At 40.0% G+C, this 5,447-nt stretch overlaps 1 protein-coding gene across 1 annotated transcript in view; it reads right to left on the bottom strand.

Annotated features, from left to right (window-relative positions):
* LOC101158005 (nuclear factor of activated T cells 1) overlaps positions 1-5,447 on the bottom strand; it is a 64,859-nt gene that overhangs the window by 49,497 nt on the left and 9,915 nt on the right. The gene's annotated exons all lie outside the window — the stretch shown is intronic.

Here is a 5,447-nt window from a genome sequence, read left to right as displayed (position 1 = left end):
CTGGCGGGAGAACAAAGGCAACCAGGTGAGAGGCAACCTAAGGTTTTAAGAGCCTCATCTAAGCTGTGCTCTCGTTTGGGAAATGCAGATTAAATGTGCTTCAAGAACTGACAGGTACGCTTGTCTTTAATGATAGTTTAAACACCACGCAGTGTGAAAATAAAGTGTTAACTGAGAGATTAATCATGCTGTTCTACTTTTATTTTGGTTTGTTTTTAAAAGACTTCTTAATATCCTTAGTCCGACAAGTAGTTTTTTGAATTACACATTTCATAAAATGCTTTAGTTCTCTTACAGTCTTCAGTTCTCTTAGGCAAAGATAACAAAAAGACTAAACTGAACGTTTTTTTTCCATCATGCCATCATCAAAAATTCACATCAGCATGAAAAAAGGTCCTTTGTGACAGAGGTTAGTCTTAAAACATATTATTTAATTTGTATTGACAGAAGTTCAGTAAGTATCCTTTACTTCCTATCAGTAGTTAAGCCCTTAACCTAACTGATAACTGTTTGAGGTGCCACATGCAGACATGATCCAGCCCTTCTGCCTTCACGACATTTATGAACATACGCTATGATTTCCTCAAGAATGTGTCCAACTGGGATAAAAGAGACTCCTGTATAAGGACCACCACTTCAAACAACTAGAGCTTCTGCAAGAAAGCCTCAATTAGCAACTGCTTGATGAATCTTTTAACAAAAGGGGGAAGAAAAGAGGGTGTCCACGGTCACCTTTGGAGTTAGTTCCTCCTGAAAAACCAACTGTAACGTCGAATTTCTTTGCAGCACCCCTGGTTCATTTTGTCAGTGTTTAGTGCAAATGTATTTAGGATTTAATCAAGACTGCTAGAAATGTGGACAATAGGTTTTGTTGAAAGAGTGGTGAAAGTCAACAAATACTTTTTATGTTTTCTCTGATCCAAATAATATGCCAAATAAATTCTGTAGGAACTGAATGTCAGGCACCTAAACATATCTTATTCTTTTTTCAAATAGTGCGTCATCATATAGTCATAAGGGTGAAATTTATTGTGGGCTTAGGAAATGCAGCCTAATCTATCTGGTACAAAATACCAAAGAGGCAAGACCGCTTAGACTGCAGATCCCTTTGGATCCACTCTGGTGGCTACTTGACCACATGTGACATTTACGGTGAGAGATCATTTACTAAAGACAGGGGGAAACCATGCCACAGTCCCCTGAATATCCCCACAAATTGGCCAATTACCCAAGCACACACCATCATATTGTTTCAGCCCAATTTTCTTTGAGCTCCAGCCGAATGAAAACAGTGGTAACGTCAAACGGAATAAAAGACCCCAGTTGTTTATCTAACAAACTGAGTCATATAACTAAACGCAACCCAGATGTAACCTATGACATAATCTGATTAATGAGTCTATAATTACCTTTGAGACGGCTGCCAAGGATGTGAGGGAAGTGCGATAGTGGACTACTATGCGGGTATGTCATTAAAGGTCTAGTGGAGCAATGTCAAGGACTTGAGACTCAATTTATTTATTGTTAGATAAATTCTGTTTTCTGAATAAACACAGAGATCTGATGTCTTTCTGCATCTACACCCAATAAATCTAGGAATTTACAAGTCCATTGACTTGTTAGCTTTACCCTGAGTAACTAAAATAACACTTAATCAGCTTAAGTAAATATAACATCCCTTTTTATAAGGAGAGTACATCCATATGTCAGAAATATCCAGGAACTGCTGCTAATCTGGCTTCGCCATGTGATTTTGATATCAAAAGAGATCTTGGAGATGCACAAATCCACAGCTGTCAATCACATACAGTTCAAGCCATCAGATTTCTCTCTTCAGCTCATCATAGTGTCTCTAGTAGCCGTCTAGACCTGTGGGCTAGTCACATGTGCTAGTCATCAGTGAGTTAAGCAGAGGTCAGGAGCTTCTTAAAGTCCTGGTATCCCCAGGGGCCACTTCATCTTTGTGGTGATCTCACCGGCAGACCCTGTTCCCCTTGTTATATTTTACTTACAGTGTCACTAGAAGTAATTATCCATAGCCACACATGCTACCAGTTATGAGCGCATTGACTTCTGGGAGGCCAAGGGTGCATGAGGTAAAAATTTTGAACATCGAAGCGTTAAATTGCATGACGTTGACTTTTAATTTAATAAAATCCAGGCCGTACTACAAAGCCGTGTTGCCTGTCACTTGTCTCTCGGTAGGCTTTTTTGGGTTTCCTCGTGACCTCCAACCATTACCTCAGCCGCCACGTGGCTGTAAAGAGGCCCATAAGGAGGCAGGATGGACATGGGGGCCAGTGGTGCCTGAGAGAAGGGGGGGTCTTATCTCCTCACTCATCCTGCGGTGGCGCAAGTTGATGCCGGCGTCTTTGCTCCAAACCTCATGACCTCATTGGGGAGAGGAAGTGATTAATGAGGTCAGGTAGTCCTCTTGGTGACGTTGGTCTACCCAGCTGTAGGAGCCGGTGGTCTCATCTCCCTCGACAACCTCCCTTAATTTCTTTGCCATATGTGCTCCCCTGACCCCTAACCCAACAGTCCTCCCTCTAGGTCTGCTTGACTTCTGTGATTCTCAATCTATTGCTTAACAAACGCAAAAAAAGAGTAAACACACCTTTTAATTTCATTTTTAAATGACTGAATAATAGGAGGGCAGACAAGAGGCTTTACATACACATCTGTGACCTCAACGTACCGTTTGTATCTGATCCTGACTGTGAGGTTGGAACACAGACCACTAATTTTGACCAGATGAGCTTCTTGTGCAGTAGCAGATCTGGAACATGCACATCTGTGTGTTTATTTTGAGATAATCTAAACCTAGTTTAAATTGTATTTAGGTTTGCCTTGGTACCAGCTTCTGTCAAAGGGTCAGCCTAATCCATACACACCTCTGACAGTGATCCTGTGCCTCAAGAGCCGTTACTGAGAGCCAAAACTCAACTCATAAACTATGGATAGGATAGCTAATGTGTTAATGGTGTAATTGTGATCAGATGTATTGTCTGGGTCAGACTGTATAATATGTGGGGCTGGTAATAAAAAGGGAGACTGACAGGAAATAATAATGAATACCTTTCAAATACATACCTTGAGCAACAAAGTTGTCATAACAGATTTAAAACTCAAGTTTCTTGACATTTTAAACGCTGCATGCACCTGGCTTCCACAGTTCAAGTTCAGAAAGCAAACATGCTAACTTTCATAATAGCCTGATGTTAAATTAGATGTGTCTTTTCTGGCTGGAAATGATTTTTGAATGCTCTCCACAGGCTTGCAGTGGGCTGACTTCTCTACCTCGGGAGTGATTTCATCACTGCTTGGAAAAATGTCATGACTCGTAGAAGTACACGTGGCGCAGAGATTTGAGGAGAAAGAAAAAAAAAAAGCCTAGAAGCAGAAAAGGAGGGGTAACGTGGGTAAGGCGAGGAGAAAGTACAACAGTGGATTTAGGCTTCTTCTCATTATCACCAGCTGTCACATCCAACTATATCTGTGCCCAATTAAATGTACACTCATCCAAAACGAACTTCTTTCCAGACACTGTGGTTCTCAAGTGTCCCATGTCTATAATGAAAGCAGAAAGCAACAGTCCTTTGTCTCACTGCCTCTCGTTCTACATTTGGAAGCAGCCAAACATTTATACCCATCAAAGTTTGTGTTGAATTGAGTACTTCAGAGTAATGCTTTTGAGGACAGAGCATCAGGCACAAGCCCATGTCTAGACCAGTGCTGGTTTCAATTTCAAATAAAAAGAAAGTCTTTGTTACCACTGCAGCTTGCCATGAGAAATATTATCAAAACCCAAACAGACTTTTAGTCAGATGATGCATGAATGACTGCTGTGCCCCATCCAGCCTCCAGCAAGAAGAATATTCACTTCTGCCTTCCCTCATAAATCTGACGACTGTCTGGTTATCACCTCAAACCAGTGAAAACGACTCACATCTTCCTAAACCTTTTCCATATGTTATTAGCTGCAAATTAGTGGTAGCCCAACACTACACTAACCTTCACAGACCAACAACCACAACTTGAGAGTGGCGTAAATACCCCTCTGGGCAAATGAATAACGGCTAAGTATTAATAGCACTGCAGGGTAAACAATCTTTTTGAATATAAAACGAGAGGCAGCAGTAGGTTCAATGAGAAATTAGCAGCAACAATATAGTTTGCTGTAGATCAGGGCGGTTGTCTTTTGCACAACGTGAAAGCACGCATGTGAAAGACTGAGCATGTGTTGGTGGAGGTTTTTGACGTTCCCATGGTGAAAACAAATGGAAATGGTTTTCATTGCATAGAGCATGCAGAAGATGTGAATTAAGTCACAGACATTTTAATAGAGAAGATTGCTACATCCTGCAAAATTACAGAATGTCTGTTGCTGCCTTAGACTTAATTATAGACTGCACATATGCGTAACGGAGGAAAAGCTATAGGCCAGTGATTATTCTATATAAAGTAAAGCTTTTATTAAAACAACAGTGCTGGTGTTACTAAGGGCAGGACAAATGCCACCAGACTGCGAGAGATATTCAATTTTTTTGTATTTTCTTCAGTGGAATAAAGCTTTACAAGTGAAACAAAGTCACACACCCCGATAAAATATATATCTAATATTTTAAAATAGTAAAAATAATTCAGCTTTTACAACAGTTGCCTCAAAAAATGTCTGAACTTCTTAAGATTTTTCTGTCGACCAGGATCAAAGTTTTTTTTTTTTTTTTTTTCAGGATCAAAGTTTTTAATTCCTAAACATAAGGCCAACCTTTTACTTAGGACATATCCAAGGGCGGAGCTACAGGGGGGCAAGGGGGGCAGGTGCCCCCCAAGCCAAAAGCTTTGCCCCACGCTTGCCCCCCCAAATTGTCACTATTAATATCATTATTGGCAAAGATCAAAAAAGCTTCTTTAAGAATTACAAAAATAACAAAAGCAATTTTTTTTTTATTAAATTAAAAAAAGAAATACAAATAAAACTTTTAGAAATATTTATTTCTGATCCTTTCATTTGTAATGCCCTTCCACTCTGGTGTTTTGCCACCATCCCAAAGGTATCTGCCCCTCTCCCACCCCCTATATAAAATGTTCTAGCAGCGTCCCTGGACATATCTGTGAAAATGTTTTGTTATCTGTACACACTCTGAGCAACATCCATAGCGACAGTTTTTACTTGCTACCACACTAGCACTTGTGCAGGTGTTGCATAGAAGGTTCTTTAGTTTCTAGCAGCCCGTCACATTTTTAACACTGTAAAACATAGAAACCAAAGCGATCCAGGTGGATTTGATGCACTTGCAACCAATCTGTGACTATTTGGGGAGAAAATACATTATTAGACTCAGAATTAATAAGGTTTTAAATGGGTTTAACATTTTAGTGAAACAAAAGTATAGCCTTGCAACTAGTGGAGGGAAATAACGAAATCTTTTGCAATATTGTAC

The sequence above is a fragment of the Oryzias latipes genome, chromosome 16, assembly GCF_053564925.1.
Source record: "Oryzias latipes strain Hd-rR chromosome 16, Olatipes_Hd-rR_3.1".
In the NCBI taxonomy this organism is placed as follows: Eukaryota; Metazoa; Chordata; class Actinopteri; order Beloniformes; family Adrianichthyidae; genus Oryzias; species Oryzias latipes.
The sequence above is the reverse complement of the archived record's forward strand: the minus strand, read 5'-3'. Positions and strand labels throughout refer to the sequence as shown.